At 43.6% G+C, this 26,869-nt stretch overlaps 1 protein-coding gene across 1 annotated transcript in view; it reads right to left on the minus strand.

Annotated features, from left to right (window-relative positions):
* The window catches only part of CENPJ (centromere protein J), a 921,807-nt gene that overhangs the window by 271,113 nt on the left and 623,825 nt on the right, over positions 1-26,869 (minus strand). The window lies entirely within an intron of this gene.

Consider the following 26,869-nt stretch of genomic DNA (forward strand, 5'->3'; position numbering starts at 1 on the left):
ATTGGAACTCCTGGGAATGTGCGTTCCTAGAAGAAAACAGTTGGTAGCCATCGCCCATTCCCATATCCTCATGGCTTCTCGACAAAGGGGGAAAGATTTCGTTCCACCTTGCTTTTTGATGTATCAGACCACTGCCTTGTTGTCTGATTGAATCACAATTGTCCCAGACGGCAGCAGGGGATGGAATGCTTGCAACGCCAGAAGCACCACCCTCATCTCTAGAACATTTATATGCAGATGGGCCTCCAGTTCGGACCAAGTGCCAAGGACCGTCTTGTCCCTGACATAGCTCCCCCACCCAATCAGGGAGGCATCCGTGATCACTGTGACCTTGGGCTGCTGGGGGAGAAGAGGTGAGACCATTGTGACAGATTGTGTGTCATCCACCAATTTAAATCCTGTTTGCACCTGCGGGTTACTCGAATCATGGCTGAAACAGGATGCTGAAAGGGATACCATTGGGTGAGCAGTAGCCATTGTAGAAGCCTCATGTGAACCTGGCCAGGTGGACAATGGTGATGGAGGCTGACATGGAACCCAACAGCTGTAGAACAGAGTGAGCCGTGGATTTCTCCCTTGAAAGGATTGGAATCTGTTGTTTTATCCTTAAAATTCTGTGCTCTGGAATGGCAGCTCTGCAGTTCTTTGTGTCCAAGATAACCCCTATGAATTCTGTCGAATGAGATGGGGTGAGATTGGAGTTTTGCCAGTTTATGGTTATGCCTAGCCTTTGTGCGGCAAGGAGAGAGTATGCCAGGGCTTCTTCCAGTAGATGTCTGGTGGGGGCGGAAATGAGCCCGTCGTCTAGGTATGGAAACACCTGGAATCCTTGAAGTTGCAAGTGAGCTGTGATGACTGCTATGCACTTTGTGAACACTCTGGGGGCTGTACAGGGTCCGAAGGGCAGTACTCTGAACTGGTAGTGACTGGCTCCCGCACAGAAGCGTAGAAATCTTCTTGATGGTCTGTCCACTTTTAAGTGGTAGTACACATCTTGAAGATCTATCGAGCACATCCAATAATCTTTTTCCAAAAGCGGGAGGATAGACTGTATTGTGACCATCCGGAATTTTTGTACTCTCACAAATTTGTTCAATACACTGATATCCAAAGTTGGTCTCCAGTCCCTAGTTTTCTTTGGCACCAAAAATAGTCTTGAGTAGAATCCGGATCCTATCTGGTTTGGAGGGACTATTTGTATGACTCTCTTTCTTAGCAGCTTTTCTATGTCTAGTGCTGCTTCTTCCCTTTGACTGGGTGGAATGTCGGGAACATTTTTTGAGAAATATCGAAGGGGATATGATACCCTCTGGTTATAATCCTTTGTACCCAAGAATCGGTGGTGATGGTTAGCCAGGCAGAAGGGTACAAGGAGAAACGACCCCCAACCACCTCCAGAGGAAAGGAGTTAGACCGCTCTTAAGGAGCGCTGGTAGGGTTGGCCAGGGAAAGAGTCCCTGGAACCCTGGTTACACGGAGCCCCTCTGCCCCAAAAAGGGTGTCTTCCCTATGAGTTTCCCCCTCTGCCTCTAGGGAGGAACTCGGCCTGTGTGTCATGGAAAGGACCCTAAGATTTCATGAACCATATCGTCCCACTCTTTTGGTTTCGGGAGAAAGCACGTTGAGGGGAAGAATAACGGACACCTATGGCAGAAAGGGTCTTACCGTCCTTTTCACATCTGGTCAGTGTGCTTTTAACTTTGGGTCCAAACAACGAAGTGACCTCAATGGGAGCGTTAAGAAAGGAAGCCTTAAAGGGTTCTGCGAAACTGCACAAGCACATCCAGGCATGTCATCTCAAGACCACTGCTGAACCCACTGCTCCTTCTGATGCGTGAGATATCAGTTGCATAGAGGAGTTAGATATTGACTTAATGGTGGCCAGCTGAGTGGCCACTTTGTCACGGACCTCATCAGACACAGCACCAGCCAAGGTTTCAGAAAGCTCAAAAATCAGATCCCTTTGAAGCCTGGTATAGTGTGCCATATAATTCAGGACCTGATAGTAAAAGGTCGCTGATGCAAAGGTGTGCTTCCCTATCCTGCCCAGGGCCCGGGACTCTTTGTTAGGAGGATGGACAGTCTGGCTTTCTTTTTCTGCCAGATCCTTTTTTGTTGTGGCTGCCACCACCAAAGCATCCACAAGAAGACCTTTTGACCAATGGGGATCCGTAGCAGGAGGGGGCAAAATCTTATCTGGCCTCCGGGGAATAGCTTCGACGGTGTCAGGAGCCTTCCAAGCATGCTGCATGATAAGCCGGACAAGTTCATCAGCAGGTGGAGTAACCCAGGAGGTAGGGGGCCGGGCGCGAAAGGCCTGCAGGAAAACAGATTCCTCAGAGGTCAGATTACAGGACTGCCAGTCACCTCTCTGTTTCAGATATCACCAAAGGATACCTCAGAGGGTGACCGAGGGGATCCTTTCCCCCTCATCAAAATATGTGTCTTCACTGAGGAACTCCTCTGTGGAGTCCATGTGGTTCCTCTTACACAAACTTTTCCGGTGGACTTCCTCAGTGGGAGAAGCTGGGGAAGACAGTGGAAAAGGGGTTTCCTGTGAGAATATGTCCTGAGGCCCTTGCACCAGGTGTCCACTCGGTGCGACTTATGAAACCAGTGTACCAGAGGAGGGCGGAGGGATAGACAGTCCAGTATCACCAGCAGGTGTGAAAGCCTTCTCCATCATTTGGAAGGCTGGTCCACCTGAAGAGGAGTAAATGTCCGGGACAGGGGTCACCCCTCCCCTAAGTGGCTCAGCCTGCCGACCCGGAGTCCCTGGAAGGCTGTGGAGGAGCAAATTATGCATGTCACAACTGATATCCTGGGTCATAGCAAAACTTTCCTGCCACAAAGGCAACTGCGGTTCCTTAGTGAGATCCATAAAGGGAACCGCAGAAGGAGAAGGCTGTGCTACATCCATGGACTTCAAAGGCAATGAAGGAGGAGAATAAGAGGTCTTTGGAGATGGGTGATCACTTCCCAAGGAAGAATAGTTCTTGGGGGGTGGGATACCTCTGGCCAAGAGCACCTGATCCACAAGACACAACACACTGTGTTCAGAAAGGCTTCTAGTGGACCTCACGGAGATTGAGGGAGAAACAGGCCTGTCCACAGAAGAGGCAAACTCGGTGCCCATCTCACCAGTTCACACAGAGAACAATGGTGCAGAGAGAGACTGGACTACGGGTGTCTGCACTGAAGAAGTCATCGGTGCCAAGGTCATGGTCTGCACTGACACAGGGATCGGTGGCGAAGTGGTTGTCGGTACTGAAGCTGGAACCGACAAAACTGGAGTCATTAATAAAGGCATTGGTTCTGAGTAAGATGTCAGAGCCGACGTGGTCAAGGTCTGAGCCAACTGAGCGGTCGGTGCTGATACAGTGGTCTGAACCGAGGAGCCCCTCGGTGCCGATAGAGTGAAGGCTGCAAGAGAAGACGGAGACGAAATCACTAATGGAGCCGAAGGTCTAGGCACCGAAAGCACTGGGGCTGACTGAGTGAGCTCCGCAGCCAAAGCTTTAGCCTTTTTAGGTTTTGGTTGGTGGGAGTCCCCAGCCGGGGACAAAGGCAAAGATTTAGCCTTGGTAGGAACATCCAAGATTTTCTTATGGGCTCTAGGAGGGGTTGAGGCCTCCGACCCAGAAATAGCCTCTGAAAAGGGAGATTTAAGAAGTCCCTTCAGCAACAACTTGTTTTTTTTCCCCCAACAAAGTTCTATTTGAAAAATTTTCACAGATAGCACAGGGCGGGTCAACAGATAAGTGGGACGCCACCAAACAATAAACACACAAAGAGTGTGTATCAGATGTAGGTAGTGTCCACAATTAGAACACCATTTAAACCCCAGACTACCTTTCTTATCTGTCATGATAGCAAAAGTAGATAGCGGAAAAGGGTACCAGCAATGGTACAAAAGAATACCTGAAGGTATGAAAAAAAGGGAAAGATTACCAACGATGGTAAGGGGAGAAATACCTCATGGTAAAAAAGTACAGAAAAGAGAAGAAAAACTCAAGAAATATGGTCGCTAGATGCGATAGGGTAAGAGACAGTAAAATAGAAGCTTTTCTGACAGAAAAGTAATATAAATAACTATTAGACAACAAATAACTGTACTCAGCTCAAGAGAAGCAGCTTGACACGACCGAATGGCAATGCGGCAAATGAAATCTAAGGTAACAGGGAGAGGGGGATTGTGGGTAAGAGCTTGAGCGTTTGAAGCTGACGCGAGCTTGGAAAATGGCCGGCTTGGTTCCGAGGTCGGAACCAATACCCATGCGTAAGGAATGAATGAGGATTAACAATATCAGATGAGATGTTTCAAAAAATAACAGAATTGGAGAACAGAGCACATAGGGAAAAACCTGAGATTTTCAGCTATACCACAGAAGCTGGAGGGAACTGACTGCATTAATTGTATGAAAGCACAAATAAGCAACTTGACTGGTATTCCACAGCAGGAGTTGTTAGTTGAAAGGGCACATTCATGTGTATGCTCCAAACCTGGCTAAGAGAAAACAACCTAGACCTTTAATAGTAAAAATGCAATCTTACCAGAAGGAGGAATTGCAACTGATGAAACTGTGCCATAAGGACAAAATAGTAAAAGTGGAAGACAGCAGTGTGTGTGTGGAGAATGATTACTTGTACATCAGGCAGAAGAGGAGTAAATTAATTTCACTATTCTGGGAATGTCAAGACACAGGTATGAGATTCAAACTGCTGTACCCAGCTGTCTACAAGGTATTCTTCCCTGGAGGGACAAAATACTTTTTTGATGAAGTATGTGCTAAGGAGGAAATAAAAAATGTATGTACTTACCATAACATTCTATCTGTGTTGTTCATTTTCATTCTTCCTCAACCTGTGGGTCTCTGATCTAATCCTTGGATCTGACTTGGCTGCTTTCCAAAGCTCGAGCTCCTCCCCTACCCATAATGCCTCATTCTCCCAGATTACCTCAGATCGAGTTTGCTTCTAACACACTGCAGACTATATACAAATGCATACATATAATTAGGTAACTACTGGAAAGAGACAAAACAAAGTTCAGGTGCTCAAGCAGGAACTGTGGTTCCTATAAGCATATCCATCATCTTTCACAGTCATTCATGGACAGGGGGAAGTACTGTGGGAAGGTTGAAGAAGAATGAAAATGGACAACATAGATGGAATGTTATGGTGAGTACATAACTTCTTTATCTGATGTTGTCATTTTCATTCATTCATAAACCTGTGGGACAGAGTCCCCAGCTACAGTAACTTTGGGTGGCAATCACGGAAGGATATTCTAGAGCACTGCAGACCCAAAGGCAGCCCTATTTCTGGAGGTAATATCTAGCTTATAGTGTAAAATAAAGGTATGAGAGCCTAATAATGATGCCACTGCACAAATATCATTAATCGAGACCCTAGACCAAAAGGCTTGGGATGTTGACATGGATCTGGTAGAGTGGGCTTTGACTTGTGTGGGCAATGATACACCTTTAGATGCATACACAAAATAAATACAAACTCTTAACCATTTAGAAACTGGGTTTCCTTTTCTGATATTGGCAAAGGATACAAACAATTGATCAGACTTTCTGAATGATTTTGTCCTGTCCAGATAAAAATACAGTTGTCCATGAACATCTAACAGATGAAGGATATACTCTCCCTTGTTTTGAAATTTGGGAAAGAAAAATGGTCGGGTTGATGGACTGGTTAATAACTGTTCATTGTAGTAACTTTGGGTAAGAAGGAAAGGTTGGCATGTAAAGTGACTCTGTCTTTATGGAAAATCAAATAAGGAGGTTTGGAAAAGAGGGCTTGTAACTCAGTAACCCTTCTTGAAGTAATGGCCACCAAGAAAACAGTTTTGCATGAAAGAATTTAAAATCTACTTTGGCTGAAGATTCAAAAAGGGGATGAACTAGTGCCTGAAGGTGTCAAGGCATCAAGGGGATGAGACGTATCAGACAACTTCAGTATCGAGCCAACCCCTGAGGCTTGGCCTTGAAATTTCAGCTCAGAATCTCTTCCAGATCCCAGCATATCAGTGTCAAAACAGGAATAGAAGCCATCACAGTCAAAGTAACTCAGGCTGCAGGCTCTGGCAAAGGTACTTTGGGACAGATCAGATCCAAAATATTTTGGTTTGAAGGACGGACGGAGATTGGAGAAGGAAGAGGAGCGGTAGCTGGCCCAAAACTCAGCACATTCCCAGAAGATGGTACTGAGAGAACCCCCGAGCTGGATCTGTGTTCTAAGGAACTTCTTCATAGTCCTGTTGATGTCTTGCTCAGTCAGGCTTCTGGATGACAGAGTAGAGTAGAAGTAGCCAACAAAAGTGGCCTCTAATAACCTCTGCTCCTGGAGGATAGGAAAGTGTAGTGTCAGACTCACCAGGTCCAGAGAGAACCAGGACTGAGAAGGAGATGGACGGATCGGAGAGACTGTCGATTCTTCCCAGTGAGGAACTTTAGGATCTGACTCGGACAATGTCAGATCGGAGGAACGCTTCTTGATATTTCAAGCTCTGTTTTTTCTTTTAACAACTTCTCCTCTTTCTCTTTTTCATTCTTTCTCCCTGTCTTTCTGTTTGTCTTCTGACCTCTTGTCCTTGTTCACTGAGAAGGAGGCTATGGAAGAAGCAGAAGGTACTGCAGACCCTGTCTATGGAAGTCGAAGATTTATGACCATGAGTTTCTCTTGTGATCTGTAAAGCCCTAGCAGTAAAAGAAGTACAAGACTGACATTAAGTGTCAAGATGGGCAGCACCCAAACAATAAACACAAAGTGAATGTGGATCCTTAGTGGGAAACCTGTGGCCATATTCAGTGTATTTCTTAAAACCTTGACCATCTGCCATAATGTTTAATAACACTGAAAAACTAACACACACTCCAAGAGAATATCTCAATAACACACTATCCTAAACCCTATAAAGCACTATAAGACTCTACAGAAAAGCTTTAAATATATTACAAAGATACTATAGTGAAAAACCAATACAGGTTATCTTTCTAGACTACCATCTTATCTAGAAGACTAAGTATTACCTAACCTTAGCCCTAAATTTTAAATGTTAATGTAACTATATATCCGAAAAAACTTAGGAGAAAAATCTTTTAGTACAGTAAGGAGTAAACAACTATCAAGTGATATCGCTTAAAGGATACAGCATTGGCAAGCCCTCGTAAACATGACTGAATTCTTCAGGCAGCAAATGAGATCTGATGTACTAAGACTGACAGGGATTATGGGTAGGGAAGAATGCACACAGTCTGTGCTGAAGTCAAATCCAATTGTATCCAACAACCGATGGTTGAACCAGACAAAAATAGGCAATAATGTTTTATTTTTAAAGCAGACAGAAGGGAAAGCAGGAAAACCCCACAACAATGGGTAGTCAAAAAGGGCAGAATAAAAGAAGTTAAGTACTCACCATAACGTTCCATCTGAGTAGGTATACTTCCTTTGTCTTCAGCCTGTGGTTTTTCAGATAGCCGCATCACTAGCATCTGATCCGAGCTCCAAGCTTCTCCCCTAACCCATAATGCCCCTCTGTCTCCTTCCGTCCCTCACATCGAGTTTGCTGTATCAAAAAACATAAGCCCGATCCAAAAAGGACCTTACCACTAAAGACTCCCACAAATCTAAGCCAAGCATAGTCAGGAGAGCCACCAGTGTGCACACCTCTCCCATATGCCAAGATAGGACAATAACGATAAGGTCAGGAAGAAGGAGGGGGGGATGGTTGAAGACAAATGAAGTACAACTACTCAGATGGAAAGTTATGGTGAGTACATAACTTCTTTATCTGAAGTAGTTAATTTCATTTGGTCTTCAAACTGTGGGACAGAGTCCCCAGCTACCAACATCTGGGTGACCCTCATGGAAGGATATTTCAGAGTACCGCAGAGCCAAATGATGCCCTACTCCTGGAAACAATTTCCAATTTGTAACGGTATATGAAGGTATGAGATGAGGATCAAGTAGCAGCAGAACAAATGTCATCCAGCGACACTCTAGACCAGAAGGACGCTGAAGTAGCCACAGACCTCGTGGAATGGGCTTTAATCTGACCAGGGGGGAAATACCTTTATCAGAATATGCCTGGATGATACATTGGGAGATCCAGCAAGCAATGGTGACTTTAGAAATAGGTTTGCCCAGGAATAGTTTGGAATAGGACACAAACAGTTGGTCTGATTTACGTAAGGATTTTCTTGCCTGTAAATAAAACCTCAGCTGTCTATGTACATCCAGCAAATGTAACTTGTATTTACCCCTGTTTGAAAAGAAAACAGGAAGATCGATTGATTAATATTGGATTCCAAAACCAGTTTAGGAAGAAAGGAAGGGTTAATGCGCAGGAGAACCCTATCTTTATGAAACACTATGCAAGGAACATTAATGGACAAAGCTTGGAGTTCCGATACCCTGCTAGCAAATGTGATCGCCACCAAAAAGGCAGTTTTCCAAGAAAGGAATTGTAAATCTACTGAAGCCGCCTGCTCAAAGGGAGGGGAGACTAGAGCTTACAGAACAAAGGTGAGATCCCAGGGAGGTGTTGGACCTTTCAATGGAGGTCGTAACAGAAAAGTTCCTTTAAGGAAGGTCTTACAAAGCCTGGAAGAAGCTAAGGAAGCCATGTTTTCCCCCACATGGAAGTTAGAGATGGCAGCCAGTTGGACTTTAACAGCAGAAGAACTAGCACCTTGGTGAAATATACTAGATAGAAAGTCCAGAATAGCCAGAACCAGAGCCGTAAAGGGATCTACGTTCTGTTGAGAGGCCCAAATAGAAAAACATTTCATTTGCTATGATATATCTTTCTGGTAGAAGACTTGGGTTTTAGCCAGAGAAGATAAACCGGGAGTCCTAATCAAAACTGGAACTGGAGCAGCCAAGCTGTGGGTTTCAGACTGTCCAGGTCTGGTGAGGAATCCCCGGGGGGTGAGAAATGAGATCCGGGATTGGATCCATGGTGGAACTACTAGGTGAGCCCAAAGTGAGGAGAACCAGACTTGGTGAGGCCAGAATGGGGCAATGAGGATTACTGTGCTCCCCAGCCTACGAGATTTCTGAAGAAACTTCAGAATGAGAGGTAAAGGTGGGTAGGCATAAAGAAGACCGGGAGGCCAAGCACGAACCAGTGCGTCTCTGGGGACTTCCCCCGAGGGGGATTCAGAGCGAAGAACTCGCTGCATTTTGCGTTGGAAGGAGATGCGAAGAGATTGCAGCAAGGCTGACCACACTGGAGGAAGATCTGTTCTACTACTGAAGGATTCAGAGACCCCTCATAAGGCATCAAAATAGTTCTGCTGAGCCTGACCTCCAGGATGTTGGACTGTCCCGGGATGTGCATTGCCACCAGAAAGCAGCCAGTGGAAATCACCCATTCCCACACTCTCATGGCTTCTCGACAAAGGGGGTAGGATCTGGTTCTGCCCTGCTTGTTGATATACCAGACTAGTGACATGTTGTCTGACTGAGTAGCAATAATCCCTAGAAGAAGATGGGCATGAAGGGCATGCAACACTAGAAGAACCGCCCTAATCTCCAGGACGTTAATATGCAAATTGGTCTCAGAAGGTAACCACGTGCCTTGGAATGTCCTTCCCGAGCAATGCTCCCCCCACCCTAGCTGGGAGGCATTCATGGTCACTGTGGTTGTGGAAAATGATGGAAGAAAAGGATGTCCCTGGACAAGTTCCGGGGAAAGAGTCCACCAGAGAAGTGACTCCCTGCAAGTCCGGGATATGCGTATCGAATGGGACAGAGGTAGGTCCAGAAGGGACCACTGAACCACTAATGTCTACTGGAGGACTCTCATGTGAAGACATGCAAAGGGTAGTAGATTGACAGTGGCTGCCATAAAACCCAGGGCCCGCAGAACTGTTTCCACTGATGGGAGGCGAGACTGAAGAATGTAAGAGACGTGGAGTTTTTAATTGTTTACCATTTATGGAGTGAGATAGACTTCATTTATATGGTGTCTAGCCAAGCTCCAGTGAAGTCTAAGCTCTGAACTGGAGGCATTGACTATTTCCTGAGGTTGATTGTAATGCAGAGTCTGTTTGCTAGAAGAAGAAAGTAATCCCTGGCCTGGCATAGTAGACTCTTGGTAGGGGCAGCAAGGAGTCAATCATCCAGGTAGGGATAGACCTGGATTCCCTGAAGCCTCAGGTGGGCCGCCACCACCGCCATGACTTTGGTGAACACCCTGAGGGCTGTGGTAAAACCAAATGGTAGGGTCCTGAATTGATAATGACTGGCCCCCAGCCGTAAGCCAAGAAACCTGCAGGACCACCTGTTCATTTTGATATGGTAGTACGTGTCCTGGAGGTCGATCAAGCCCATCCAATCCTCTGCTTGCATGTAGGGCAGAATGGACTGAAGCGTGAGCATCCAGAATATTTTCCTGGCCACTGACAGGTTCAGAGTGGAAAGACCCAGAATGGTCTTCGGTCCCCAGTTTTCTCTGGAACCAAGAAGAACCTGGAATAGGTGCCCAATCTGGATTGGTCTGGAGGGACGGGTTGGATGACTCATTTTCTTAGCAGCTTTTCTATTTCCAGTTCTGCTTCCTCCCTTTGTGCGGGTGGAACATCTGGGAGGAGTTTTGTTGGGGGAGGTAGATTCATAAACGGGATGGAGTAGCCTCTGGATATAATTTGTAACACCCAACAGTCTGTTGTAATGGACTCCCACTCTGCTGGATGTAAAGAATGACTGCCCTAGACTGCCTCCAGAGATGAGTAGTCGGGCAATCCCTCAGGCCTGTTGCCTGGGCCTGTCCGAGAATGTTTCTTGAGATCCCAAGTTCTTCGGATCCCCCCTCTGCCTCTGGGCCAGCATACATCGTAACCCCCTCTGCCTCTGGGGGGAAGAAGAGTCCCGAGTGTCCTGGGAGAACTGAGATTTCCAGAACCACATCTTCTTTGCGTCTCGCTAATTCCTTGAAACGGATCTTTGGGGGGTGGAGAAGCGGATCCCGACGGCAGACAGTGTCTTCCCGTCCTCCTCACTCTGGATTAGAGTCTCTCGCAAAGACTTCCCAAACAGGGAAGAACCATCATGGGGGCATTAGAAAATTACGCCTTGAAGGGTTCTGAAAATTGACAAAGCCTGAGCCAGGCATGGCGCCTCATGGCAATGCCAGACCCGGCCACCCTGGCAGCTCCTTCTGTGGCATGGTAAAGGAGGTACATGGCAGTATTTGCAACTGCTTTCAGAGTTGCCATGCGCAGAGAACATCTTTATGTCCTCTGCAGATGTGGACTCTAGGGGCAACTCAGCAACTTCCTTGACTAAGTCACGCTGTAGCCGGGTGACGTGCTCCATGTAATTCAGCTCCATTATGCTGAAGTTTGCTGAAGCACAGACTCGCTTCCCAGACGATCCATCATTATTGACTTCTGGTCAGGAGGATGGACCGTAGAGCTCTCCTGTGTGAGCTCTTTCTTGGGTGGCAGCTGCCACCACCATAGTGTCTACTGGGGACCCCTTATTCCAGTTGGTCCTGTCCATTGGGGGGGGGGCTAAGAATTATGTCTGGCCTTTTTGGAATAGGGTCCATGGTATCCGGTTCCTTCCATGCTCTAGAGGTGATTAGGTCTACCAGGAGATCTTTAGGGGTGGGATACCCAGGAGGTAAGATGGACCCGTGCCGAATGCCACTAGGAATACTGACTCATCAGGGGTTGGTTTTTGGGTGGACCACTACCCTTTCTGACATAGGAGGTCCATGGGGTGACCTGGGGGAACCTTCCCCTTCCTCCAAGTCAGTGTCTTCCATGAGGGACTCTGGAGAGGAGTCCTAGTGCCTCCTTTTACACGTTCGCTTGTGAGCAGCCTCCTCAGTGGGACTCTCTGTTGGGGACTCGCAAACTGCTGGCTGCTCCCTAGAGGGTGCTTCCTGAGGCAAAGCAATCACAGACTGTCCCTGAGATGACAGGAAGGTCAGAAGAAAAAGTACTGGTCTGGCAATTGAGGCTTAATGCATACACAAATCCAGATCCTTAATGTTATCTGAAATATATTCTTAAACTTAAATCTTTTGAGCGGTGATGTACCTCTTATTTTTGAATTTTTAGTATTTAATTGAATTTTATTATTATATATATTTTGTTATATATTTTTTATATAGTGTTAACATGGTCTTATGTAGCATGTAATGTGTTGTATGTATTACACACAATTATTTGCTTTTTAGTTTGAGAGGGTGTATGACTTTAAGACTAATTACTTTTATGATGTCATGATTTACCAAAAGTATTTAATTTGTGCATTTTAACTTTGAAATGTGTCTGAAGAAGTTCATATATGAAAACTGAACGAAAGCGCTAACAAAGTTTGGAAATGACCCTTGCCTTTGTGGTTTTTTAAATTATGTATGCTATATAAACATTCAGTATGCTCAAGCCACTGAGGGCCATACATAAAATACATCACTGATGCATTTCTATCATATACGTGTTCAGCCCACATGCCTGTGTGTAGCCTGCATATGTGTATTTTCCTGCATCTTTACAGATTAATGCACACCTCCTTGCAAGTAAACTATCAAGTGTGACCCATATTGGAATGTGCAGTATGTAGTCAGTACATGATATGCAACATACATGTTATGGGGACCTTGATCCACAGCATGTGTACACACAACCCCACCGTGTGTGGCAGATATTAAATGGTTTGTGTCCATGTACTATGTCAAATGTGAAGCCCACTTTGTAGCATACCGGATGTGTTATCTGTAATATAGACATCGGTTATACCACTCTACTACAGCCATAACTGTCGTATATGGTCAGCAGTCCATACTGGTTATTGAGGAATGTTTTTCTACCAGTCTGCATTTGTATGGCCACTGACAATAGTGGAGGGGCACCTATGATGTGTACATGTATATACAGCCGTGGTTGCCATGCCATGCTGGTTAACAACATGCCATACAGGGACATTTTCATGCCTTGTATACAGTCTTCAAATATTTCAATAGTGTAACATGCCCCTATGACATACTGTATAATCGGTGTTCACTATTGTGTATTGTGGGGTCTAGGATGCTCTCACATATCTGCTTACTTGTGTTGCTCAGACTCTTGACACTGTTGCGGATACCTGTATGAGTACTGTTGCATAATGCGTCACATATGGCAAGCATGCTGTTTTGTTTGTATTTTATATATATATATATATATATATATATATATATATATATATATATGTGTGTATATATGGTTACCTATCATTTCATCGAAAGTTCATTCCATCTAAAGTTCATTCCATCGAAAGTTCATTCCATCGAAAGTTCATTACATCGAAAAGCATTTTAGGTGGGGGGCTTCACCCCCCCCCCCCCGAACTATATATATCAACTCCAGGGTCGCACAACATTGGGGAAGGGGGCAAATACTTTTTGATGTAATGAACTTTCGATGGAATGAACTTTAGATGGAATGAACTTTCGATGGAATGATAGGTAACCGTATATATATACGTCGTGTCTGGACTGTGATGAATTACCATGCTACTACAGTTCAAACTGATGTGTGTTGTGCACTGGTGTGACAGTTACTGTCCAGCATGTATCTTTAGTGTGGTTGTTCCACAGCACTGAATTTACATGCTTCGTGCTTCATAGCATGTATATATGCACATTGTCCTGTGTTGTTACTTACAGTAGGTGTTGATGCTCTGTGATGTCTTGCTCAAGCTTCTTGCATATAGTATGGGCTGGCACTGAAATCATATATTCAGCATGTAGTGCCCCTGTCTGAATATCAAGCATGTACACCATCGCATTGTGGGATGTGCTTACAGCTGTATAACCATTTCTCAGGAGGTTGCTGCCAACTGTTTACTTCAATGTTGTGATGTATTCTGATGTTGAAGCCGTACTGCTGATGCAGTATGCTTGGGAAATGTGCACCTCTTGCTTGTCAAATGTCTGCTACATTACACATTTCTTGGTGTGTGTTCCTATATATTTTCTGTTATGGATTCTTAGTCTTCCACTGTTAAATTTATGTGTGGCATGTGACACAGCTGGCATAGTGGTTAAGGTCTTTGTCTTCCATGCAGTTCTCCCTGTGTCTGTGTGGTGTTGCTTCTATCTCCCAAAAACATGCTGCGTGTTTCCACCATGGAGTTGTTGGCAACAGCATAGACTCTAGATGGTGTTTATCTGGAGAAAAGTTATATAGATCAACTGCTTTAGGCATGAACTGTAGTTTTTAGTATCCTTTAGATAACAGAACATGGATCATAGTCTGAGCGCCATTTCAGGGCTATCCACGCGACAGTGTAAAAAATTGGATCTAGGTGATTTGGTCATGTTGACTAATGTTTCCAAAAATGGGCATGAGTATTTTCCATGGATAGGCACGTTGAGGACTCAGCCTACTCCAACTTACACCAGGGACTCATGCTAATGGTGGGAGGGGTCTATGTGCCCCTACTGGCCAGTGTGTGCCCACCGTAAAAGCCCAGCATTCCTAGATCAATTAGCAATAAAGACTGGACTGACCAGGATAGGAAGGAATACTTGTTGGGTAACAAAAGCTAAGAGAGTTCTTGCAATAGCAAAGAACAAGGCTTCAGAAGCAGTCTACCAGCTTCTGGAAAGTGACTCAGTAGATGGCACAAAGAAACTCTATTAGGTTGCAAGGCAAAGACAGAAAACTAAATAAGATAGCCATCAAACACTCTTCATAAGGGATGCCAGCAACAACCTACTCATCAGTCCACTGGTTATCAAAGACAGATGAAAGGTGCATTTCCAGCAGCTTCTGAATGAAGAAAGACCCACAGAAGCTGTACTACCCCAGACACAGCCTACAGTGAATGATGAATAGAAGCCCACCCTAGAAGAAGTAATAAAAGCACTAATGAAAATGAAGTTAGGGGAAAGTAGGAGGCTCACATGAGTTCACAGCATATATGATTAAGATATTGGGTGAGATAGGGGAGAAAAGGCTTCTGAGGGTACGCATAGCAGTGTGGAAAGAAAGACATATCCCAGATGACTGGAAAACAAATATACTAATACCATTATACAAGATCAAAGCGGGCATTCACAACTGTGGGCAGTATAGGGATATCAAAGTCGCACTGCATGAAAGTTCTGAAGAGGGTGATTTATTAACAAATGTACACAGCAGTAGAAAGTAAGATGGGAGACAAGCAGTATGGATTCAGATCAGGATGCAGCACAAATGAAAAGATGTTTGCATCAAGATAGACAACTGAGGACATGCTAGAAATGAGGAAAGAGTCCAGCTGAGCATTCCTGGTCATGGAAAAAGCATATGACAAAAAGGTCCAAAGAAAGCTAATTTGGCAGCTCTATGATGGTTCAAAGTCCCAGAAACATTGGTAGAATTAGTCCAGGCTATGTACAAAGATCCAGTGAATACTAGTAAGAACACTGTTTGAACTCACAGATGGGTTCCCAGTGAGAGTGGATATGCATCAGGGTTCAGCTCCGAGTCCACTGCTGTTCAAATTAGTACTGGACCACTTTCAGAAACAGGTCAGAAGGGCCAGCTCAACAAACCTGTTTTATGCAAACGATATGGCATTACAGGCATACTATGAACAAGAACTTCAGCAAATGACAGGGGAACAGAATGCAAAACTGCAGGCACAAAGGATGATACAGAGTAGATATAACACAGTTGTAATGACAACAAACAGGGAAATGAGAAGAAATTGAGAACTGAAAATGAATGGAAAATAATGGAATAGATTAACAACTTTAAAGATCTGGGAGAGGTGGTTAAAGAGAAGGGAAGTCTGAATGTGTAGTATAAAAAGGTATAATCATAGGGGCTGCAGTCAACTAGCGCAGGGTTGTAGGTGATAATATGCGATAGAAGAATGCTAAATAAGTTGAACAATATGGTGTACAAAACAGTGGTGTGACCAGTACTTACTGTATGTTACAGAAACCTGAGCAGTGAAGTCCGAGTAGTTGAGGAAGCCAAAGGTAATGGAGATGAAGTGCCTGAGACAGCTGATAGGACATCAGACCAGAAGGCTAAGTAGCTCCAATTGCAGAAAAGGTCAAAGAGACCAGGTTACAGTGGTATGGGCACATGTCCAAGAAAGTGGAGGACAATCTGGTGAAAATGATTTGGGACAGATGTAACAAGGCAAGAGGAAATGGGTGGATTGTGTGAGCGAAGACTGTTGAAGAAAGAAGGAGAGTGGCACTAAATCAAGAGAGTGATGGTAGCAATTGATGCAACAACCCTACCCCATGTAGAAAACACAAAAAATGGGGTTGATGATGGTGATGATATGTGGCATGGCTCATACATGTTTCCATGTTCTGTTGCCGTAGCATGCATGTGCATCTGTGCATCCTGCAAATCAATATATTATGGACCATCATGTATACTAAATGAATCCATGTCAATTTGTCGAAGGACCAAATTGTTGAAATACACATGGTTGACAATTTGGACTGTTGAACTGTTCTGACTGAGATAGCAGCACAGTAAGGATCAGAAAATTTGTCCTTTTTCCCCACTGTAGTGTGATTTTCAAGTTGGTATAAATAAGTAACTGGGGGTGTATGGGGAGAGGGGGGCTTGCCCCCCCTGCAAAAACTTTGTGTTGTTGATGGGTGTCGTGTGTATTTATGCCACATTTTCAATTAACTGTATTGTCGATCATATGGGTTTTAACAATGTGATTTTTCGGTAAACTGACACAGAACCATACTATATCTATATATATTTTTGTCACAGATGATATATAGTCATGGCATACATCATCATTGCTGGTGCACATGCCACAGTGCTGTGGGTTTTGATAGCGTCCACTAAAAGTGCAAGGATCATTATGCGAGCCTTGGAACAGAACAGCAAAAATTTAAGTACAGATAGGAACATAGAAACTGAATCTGAAATTACATTATCTCACAATATTCCCTCAAACCCAGGGTACAGCCATTTTGCAACAGTACATATAAGCAGAGAGTACAAGGAGGCAAAGCCCTTTCAAAAACTCTTCAAGGGTATAATAGGACGTTTTAGAATTTGTTTTCTCTAGAAGTTCACTTCAGTTTTAGGACGGTGCAGTGGTGCAGCGGTAGCATTGACGCCTCACAGCATGAGGTTCTCTGGTTCAATTCTTGGCTGGGGTGCCTCCTGTGTGGAGTCTGCATGTCCTCCCTGCGTTCGTGTGGGTTTCCTCCGGGTGCTCTGGTTTCCTCCCACGTTACAAAGACATGCATCAGGAGCATTTCTCCCTGGGTCTCCGCTGAAAATTGGTTTCGTTCCAAGTCGGACTTTTCCCAGTTAACAAATATTAAATAAATAAATAAAGTGCTACAAATTGTATTACCAGGTCTTGCACTTTTCACACAAAATTAGGTTTAGGCTGTTTGTACTGTACATGCTTCATATCCATTTTATGATAAACATCTGCTACATGGTGGCTGTGGATAGCATTTATATGATGGCTAAACCTTATGTAGCATACATGTTGGGGCCAAAACTTCTTTATTTTCATTTATAGAACCATAGGAGCAGCTGAAAATAGCTACAGATTATGCCTATTTTGTCACAGCCCAGCAGGAGGGGCTTAGCATGGTGCTGCATGATGTGGTACTGCCTCTATTCCAGAAGGTAGAAGCACTAAGATGGGAAGTTTGGAGCAATTAGAAGGCTGCTGAGGTTACAAGTCAGAATGTCACACAGATTTACTTTTGGTTTATGTTGTCAGCAAATCAGGAATGGCCCCTAGTGATTAAAGATACATAGCAAAATACGGTGGCAAGATCACCTAGCTCAGCACTGGTCAGTAAATCTTATGACACGTCACATTAAATCAGGAAAGTTTTTCAATATCTTGGAGTGGTAAAGAGCTGTCAAGTAGTTTGCAGAGTCAGCCATCTTGGGGCCTGGGGGTGATACCAGATGGCATAACCAGTGACACAGGAAGGCATGCAGTCCATGCCAAGCACCCCATCTGATGGCTCTGAACAACCTGTGCCACCACCTCTTCTCTTCGTCTTGGATGAATACAAATGCTGTCCACACAGCTGTGTTTCACAGGTTGGTCCACACTGATGAGTGCAGTTCCACAATTGCTACAGCAGACTGGCCTTCATCTGTGGCAGCTCTGATTATAGTAGAAGGTGTGTAAAGGGCTGGACAGGACCAGTAAATGTTTTTTTCAATTTCTGCTCCTTGCATGAAGAATTTTATCATGCAACCACATAATGTGGTATGCTTTACATGCATGTATTTGTTTTTCTACATTTGGCACCTTATATCAGCACTACTTTTTGATTAAGCATGTTTATTAAATAATGACTAATACAGTGACATGGGTGCACAGACATTAATAGAAAATAAAAGAAAAAATTGTAACATTTTTTGTTTTCATGCAGCATACATGCTTCTTTTTTAACAATCATTCACTCCAGCATTACATACACCCATGGGATCACTTCATTGGCTCTGCTTGACAGAGGATAAGTTAATTAATCAATGGGGCGGCGAAAGCAGACACACTCTGGCTAGGCTTATAAATGCCCTCAGGCAGACAGCCTAGTACCTACCTATGAACCTAAATTGCTCAATTTTTACCTTCCCTTAAATCCCACTTCTCCTCCTGAGCATTATTCTGCATTCTCATAAAGTTTCCAAAATATCTCTTAGCACCTGCACAGGATTACTTTTCTTGTCACAGGTTCCTTAAGTTTGGCGACTCACCTTTCTACTTTCTGTTGCCAAAGTTGTCATGCTAAAAGTTTTCGTGCTCTGGAGTTATTTCCAAAAAATAGCTGCATTGCAGCAACCTTTCTAAACTCATGCATATTATCCAAACAATCCCTTTTGTACTCTGCAGTTGCTTCTCTTCGTGTTCTGTGAAATTACATTTATTCTACAATACTTACAATTGCCAGCCCACATAAATAATTCCTATCACTTCTTTCCCATATCTCATTTTTTTTTATTTTTACTTTTTTAAATTTCAGTTTCATCTTAGCTCATTAACTAGACATCCTTTCTGAAAAGATTTCAATCTTGACTAATGTCTCTCTAATCATTTCCACTACCCATTCCTTAAAATTCCTCTCTTTAATCAGGCAAGTAGGAATGTGCCAGTGTTTCAGTTTTATTACATTAATTTGCATCTATACCTTAAGTCTGTAATGGTGCGTGATCTGAAATAGTTTCTGAATGTGTCACAGCTTTCAATTAAGTACATAAGTTCTTGTAAAAAAAATAATTCCTTTCCAGGCTAACCCAGTTATTGTAACTTGGACAATACTATGTAACTTCTGTCCAAGTTCCTACTACTGAATTCACATTTTTCATCCAAAATATTTTCACAAATTTCTTCAAAAATCTACCCTCTTTTGTTTAAATGTCCCTTTTAGGCCCTCCTGATACATCCCCATTATTGTAAATCAAATTCCAGTCCCACCTATAAATAACATTCCATGCTGAAAGCGGATTATTTCTCCCAAAATATTCTTAAGCTCCATAATAGCAGTTTCCGGTGGAATATAAACAGGCCATTGTAATCCTCCTCCTTGCCACCAGCTCCCCTTACTGCCACAAATCTACAATTTTTGTCTTTTTTTCCTCATTTATCGCTATTGGAGCCCCTCTAGCAATTAGTATAATTATCCCCCTTTTCCTCTGTCCCTGATTTTCTGCTGAATATCCATTCTTAAATCCTCTCTTTGTCAAATTCACATGCTCAGTTCTTTCCAAATGTGTCTCCTGTAGCATTGCTATTTGCACTCGACATTTCTTAATTCAATATTCTTTTTTTATCTATATCTGTAAGGCCATTCATGTTCCAGGATAATATGGACAGCATAGTCACCATGATTAAAAGCTCTTGTTCCCATCCATTATTCAAGGCATTTTTTTTTGAATATGTATTTCCAGCATTTGTGTTTTACATGCATATAGTAACTAATGTTTGGCAGGCTGATCTTTTGTACAGTTGTTTCTTCTCATCACCAATTGAACCTATGTCACAATTTTCAAGACTAAACACAAAACATCTCCGTCACTTATTAACTTGGCATAAACACACAAAACTATCTACATCTTCAAAACATGATGTTTGACCCTCCAGAAGGAATCAATTGCCCCAAATTGGCTTATGCACGCATGTGCAGGCATTATTTAACCTAAAATTGAAGTTACCCATGTTAAAGCACATGCTACAGCCTGTGCCCCGACTTACACTGACTGTTGTCTGCTCTTTTCTTATCTTTCTCTTCCCCTTCCAAATATGAAAAACAGCTTGTTTGTTTTCAGAAACTATTAACATTTAGCCCTAAGAAAATATGCACTGGCTATGTTTAAATAAAACGATACTGTAAACTGTTCGATTAACTGCATTAAAGTATTACGTATGCTACAGAGGCTGTTACCTCTTATTCACTTCCCATAATTTCAAACTTAATTTCTTCACTGAACTACTTACCACAGAACCTTTAAAATTTTGATTTCACTCAGCAAAGAATACCCAGAATTTTCAACATTAATTGCTTGCACCTGCAGACAAGCTTGTCTCCATGGAAATTAACTCAACACTGACTCTGTAAATATCACTCAGAAAGGAATGCATAGCTGCCCTCAGCTGTAGACATCTTTGATTCCACTGAATTTGCCAGTGGAAAACAAGCAAGCTAATATGTTTGCAGTTACTGTAAAGCTTGTCATTTTCATGGCTTTCATCATTGTCTTATTTTTAAAGCCTACATGCTACAAAAGTACCTGTTTACAGCTTAAGCCAAAGGTAATGTCGCTTGCCTTGTTTTACAAGTGAAGACGTACAGGCGGGGTAGTTCGTTTATATGCTTTATTATGTAGAAGCACATCAGGATGGATAGCAGCAATACAAAATATAAACAAATTGAATAAATTACAGACTACACAGACATGTATGCTTACATCTCAACAGCTTACTACAAAATGGCAGTCAGGCTCGCACATGCTCAGTATTTATATACTTGTGCAATCCCCTAGAAAGCTTCTTAAAGGTATACATACATAGTGATCTACATCCTCCCTCTTTAATCAACTGCCTACAATAAAAAGGCATTTGGAAAAGGCATACAATTTTATAGACAATAAGAAATAGACACAACACTTATGTCCAAGTCGCCGTGTATCTGGAACATGGTCTGGAAATACCACCTGATCTGGCGGTATAGCAATCAGAAATGGGTTTAGCAACAGGGACAGTCATTGGTGAACAAACAGATTCTGGAGTTTCGGGATTCTTCTCAGGAAAAGGAATATTTACTGGAAGGTACTGTGGAACTGGAACACTGGATAACTCAATCTGAGATATACAGTCTTTCTCCCAGGTATGATACTGCAAAAATAAAGACTCGGACACCGGGATCAAATGTTTCCGATTCCGCCTAAATTCTGCTCCTTGCGATTCCACAATGTGCAATCTCAGCTCTGGATAAACGCTTTTCACGACTCCAATCCGACCAAAACCTTTGAATGTCTGCATCATCATTCTCTCTCCTTCTCGTAATGGACTGAGTGGTTTGCTGGTCTTATCATAATAGAACTTCTGAGAAAAGAGTTTTCTCAACAAATTGGCTTTCACTGATCTGTTGTTCTTGACACATGGAACCAATAATTTACTACTCCTTAGTAGTGTGGTTCTGGTTTGTCTTGACAGAAGTCTCTGTACAGGTGAACCAACATAGAACATGTATGTGCAAGTGAGCCTTGTGTTGCTGCCAGGTACCTTGGACTGTCTTTCCTCAGATAATGCCTCCCCCACCCTATCTGGGAAGCATCCGTGGTCACCGTGGCTTGGAGCTGAGGGGGTGAATAGGAGGCCCTGAGACACTAGGGGAGAGGTGAGTCACCACAGAAGGTCTGTTTTGCATGACTGGGTTATTAAAACATTGTGTGTCATTGGAAGATCTTGAAACGACCATTGAGTCGAAAGTAACCACTGGAGGATTCTCATATGAGAACGAGCTAGGGGATTAGAACTACTGAAGCTGCCATTTTGCTTAGTACCTGTAGAACTAGCTCCCACTTCTTTTGATCAGTCCCCTAACATAATATTGAAGGTTGTGTACCTCGTCTTGGGGAAGTTTTGCCAACAAAAGATTTGTGTTTATCTGAGTTCCTATGAATAGCAAGGATTGACGAGGCTCTAGCACAGATTTTTCATAATTTATTGTAATCACTAGAGGGGAACAGAGTTGTAGAGTGCAATCCCTGGCTTGTAGCAGAAGATGCCTGGTCGGGGCAGTTATGAGCCAGTCATCCAGATATGAAAACACACAGAATCCTTTGTGTCTCAGGTGAGCTGCCACTACTGCCATACATTTGGTTAACACTCTGGGGGCTGTAGTGAGTCCAAACAGCAGAGCTTGAAACTGGAAGTGACTGGCCACCAGCCAGATGCGCAAGAAACTCCTGGGTCATTTGGCCATTAGAATATGGTAGTATGCATTCTGAAGGTCTACAGAGTACATCCAATTGTCTTTTTCCAGAAATGGAAGTACTGACTGCAGTGTCACTATCTAGAACTTGGATTTCTGGACATGTTCATTCAGATTGCTGAGATCCAAAATGGGTGTCCAGTCCCCTGACATTTTTAGAACTAAAAAGAATCTTGAGTAAGTTCCGGATCTTGTCTGGTCTCCAAGGACTTCTTGGATGACACTTTTTCTTAGCAACTTCTGAATTTCTAAGGTTGCGTGTTCCTCTTGAGTGGGTGGAACATCTGGAACTGATTTGTTTACAGGAACGGGTTCGGAGAAGGGAATGAGATATCCCTGGATATTATGTTCAGCAACCATCCGTCGGTAGTTATCTATTGCCAGGTTTCTAGGTGCAGAGACAATCACTCCCCAACTGCCTCCAGAGGCGAGCAATCAGGCACTCCAGGAGCGCTGAAAGGGTCCTCCAAAGAAGAACTCTCTGAAGCCTTGATTGTGCGGGTCTCCTCTGCCACGAGAGTGGCATCTTCCATTGCTTTTCCATCTTGGCCCCTGGGGAAATTTTCACCCTGTGTGTCATAGAAAGACCTTTGGGATTTTCTGAACCACATCTTCCCACTATCTCTCTGACCTTTAGGGAAGGGTCTGGTAGGTGTGGAAAAATTTACTCCAACGGTAGACAAGGCCTTGCCTTCCTGTTCACACCCGGTGAGCGTTTCCTTCACTTTAGGCCCCAAAAGAGAAGAGCCATCAAAAGGGGCATTAACGAAGGAAGACTTGAAGGGTACCATCAAATTGCAAAGGCACATCCAGGCCTGACTCCTTAGAGCAATGCCTGAACCCACAGCCCTACTCATTCCATCTGCTGCATAAGATATGAGACTCATGGAAGAGTTTATGACTGAACTGAGGGTGGCGAGCTGAGCATTAACCTTATCTGCTACTGCATCAACTACAGCTCCTTGGAGGGAGTCTAAGTTCCTTAAAAAGGTCTCTCTGTAGCCTAGTAAAGTGCATAAGGTAATTCAAAGACTGAAATGCAAAGGTCGCTGATGAAAACACCTGCTTCCCACATCTATCCACCAACCTAAAGTCCTTATTAAGAGGATGGATAGAGGAGCTGGTCTACAATAGCTCCTTCTTGTGGTCGCCGCCATGACCACTGCATTGACTGCTACACCTTTAGTTAAAACAGCCATATCTTTTGGGGCAGTTATGTATTTGTTTGGCTTTCTGGGAGTAGGCTCTATGGTATCCAGGGTCTCCCAGGCCTTCTGAGAGATTAGGTCCATAAGTTTGTCAGAAGGAGCAGTCACCCAAGAGGTGGAAGGGCGAGACCTGAAAGTCTTCAGCTGAAGGAGGGGTGGACTGCCAGTTACCCCTCTGTTTTAATATGTCGAGGAGGCCTCCAAAGGAGACATCTTCAGGTGGTGACCACGGGGACCCTTCAGGATCATTGAGGTCAGTATCTGATGTGTTACACTCCACAAGGGAGTTGAGATGCTTCCTCTTGCACGTCCTCTTCTGAGGGACCTCCTCAGTGGGATAGTTTAGGGAGGTTTTCGAAGAGGGGGGAGTCCCCTGGTGGACATCCTGAGGTCTCTACAACCCTGTGGAAGGGTTAACTGAGAGGATGAAGACAACTGACTCAAAGTGGGAGGAAGATCCAATATAGACTGGGGCTTTGACTTGAAGGAGTCAAAACCCTCCTCATTATATCAAAGAAAAACTGCCCCCACTCCAAGGAGTCTCCCATATCCGACAAAGAAGTCATTGGAGCCAATGGTATCTGCGGCACCGGTGACAAAAGCTCTGGGGTCAAGGTAGGAATTGAACTCACTTGCGCCAAAGCCCCAAGAGACAAAGCCAGATCCAGAGATCCAGGTTGGCTTTGAGGATCCGACCGGAGAATGTCAGCTCCTAGTGGTGTCCTGTTCCAACTGGAGGGAAACTCACAGGGCAGATGTCTGCTCTAAGGGAACCGAAGGCCCCATAGCTGACACAAACACAATCTGGAGATCGAAATCTTCCAGCTCCGAAACACAGGAACGGATCGGAGGAGGAACAGGTACCAGAGAGGGGGTGTTGTGTCTGATCTGATTCCTTAGGGCTCGGATGCAGCAAAAGTTTGGCTGGGACCAGAGTCTTCAGTAGCCTCTGCACAACCCTAATCCAGGTCTTCATCAGATAAGCTCCTGGTACACCGAGTGGACAATGTAGGAGATCTGGACTTAGCTAGTACTGGAGATGGGGGCCCATGAAGTTATCAGTTCTAGGGAAAGGGAACGACTCCAATATCTAATCTCTGTAGGAGCCAAAGACGTCAGAGACAAGGATTCTGATGGCTCCAAAACCTTCTTGTATCCGGCTGCAGCTGTCTGCTCTGAAGAATCTGGTGGAACAGACAGTTGAAGAGTTTTAGAACTCGGCTCCGATGACGTTTTCAGAGCTGGAGAATGTCGTTTTAGTGGTTTTTCATAAGTTTTTGGAGAGGACTCGGACGTAATAGCCTTTGAAAAAGTTTTTTTTAATAAACCCTTCAAAATCAATTTGGTTTTGCACTCCATAAACACTTTTTGATTAAAGCTGTGGTATATGGAGCAGGTTTTCCTGGAGATGAAGAGGCTCCAAGAAATACACACACAAAGTGCGTGTTTCGCTAAGGGGCATCTTCTTTTCACATTTTTTAAATCAAAGTGGCTTCCCTTCTTGTTTTTGTGACATTGCCAGGGAAACAAGTACGGAAAAATATAGAGAAAGACATATGCACTCAACACACTACATAAAAAATGTGGAAGACAGAAGTTTATATATATATATATATATACACACACACACACACAAAAAATTGTTCTCTAAGTAAAACGGATGAGAAGAAGGGAGGAAAGAAAGAAAAGGGAAAAAGAGGGAAATGTCCTCTAATAAAAAATGGACAAAAGTTATGCAGTCTCTAACTAAAATGGGTGATAACGGGGGTAGGGAACACTTATTTAAATAAATTAAGCTATTAAGAAAGACAAAAGGTAAAAAGGTAAATATAAGCTAAATATAGGAAAGACAGTTTTGAAAAATTCAGTACTTAGCCCAGAGCTAATAAGAGAAACTTCTTCACTGTGCAGCAAACGAGATCTGAGGTGGTTGAGGAAATGCATTATGGGTAGGGAAAAATGCCCATGAGCTAAGCTGAGGACCTCAAGCTGATGTAATGGCCGAGAAGAATCCGATGGATCAGACCCAACAGTGTGAATAAAGACAAGATTGACAAAGTACAGTTTTGTACCTACCATAAATGTAGATGTTCGAGGATCCACATTGCTGCAGTCCTAACTATTGGGTAGTCCGCTGTCCAGTCGGCCCGAATACCAAAGTATATGGCTGACGTCGGTCAGGGCGCATTAGACTGACGTCAGTACGTCAGGGTACTAATGCGCATGACTGACGTCATATCCTCAGTCTTTTCTTGCCCCAGATGTCAGAAGACCCTGAAAAGCTAAGGCCAAAACCAAAAATTCCAAACATACCTGCACCAAAAATATGTACAATATATACAAAATTACCGGAATATAACCTCACCTACACAACCACCCTTAAACACAGAGGGGAAGGAGGGAGGGTAAATTGACTGCAGCAATGTGGATCCTCGAACATCTACATTTATGGTAGGTACAAAACTGTACTATGTTCTTCATTCCACATTGCTGCAGTCCTAACTATTGGGTAGAATCCCAAAGCAGAGGTAAGGGAGGCTGGCAAATCATAAGGAAGCAGGAACTGACAACATGCCTTGCAAAATAGCTGTGGCAAAACCAGTCCTAGACTTAGAGTAGAGAGGAAGGTGATAATGCTTAGAGAAAGTATGCACTGAACTCCAAGTAGCTGCCTCCAAAATATCCTTAGTGGCCACCCCTTAGAAATGCTGTAGAAGTGGCAGTAGCCCTAGTGGAATGAGGCCTAATTCCAGCTGGAATCTCCTTGCCATGATGGGAATAACAAAATGCAATGCAAAACCCAATCCACCTAGAAATAGTTTGTTTTGACACAGGCTTGCCCTGAACCCAAAGCAAAAGAAACAAACAACTGCTGAGACTGCCTAAAATCCTTAGTCCTGCTCAAATAATAACGCAATTGCCTGTGTACATCTAAAGAGTGCAAAATCTTTTCCCCTTTATTTTGGGGATCTGCATAAAAAGTAGGCAAATGAATAGTTTGGTTTAAAGCCACACTAGAAACCACCTTAGGCATAAAGGAAGGATTAGTACGTAATGATACCCTATCCTTATGGAAAATCAAAAAAAGGCTCTACCGCCATAAGGGCCTGCAACTCAGAAACCCTTCTTGCAGAAGTAATGGCCAACAAAAAAGCAGTCTTCCATGACAAATATTTCAATTCAGCAGTAGCCGAGGCTCAAA

This window comes from Protopterus annectens, chromosome 5.part1 (assembly GCF_019279795.1).
Source record: "Protopterus annectens isolate FY-2018-M chromosome 5.part1, PAN1.0, whole genome shotgun sequence".
Classification (NCBI taxonomy): domain Eukaryota; kingdom Metazoa; phylum Chordata; order Ceratodontiformes; family Protopteridae; genus Protopterus; species Protopterus annectens.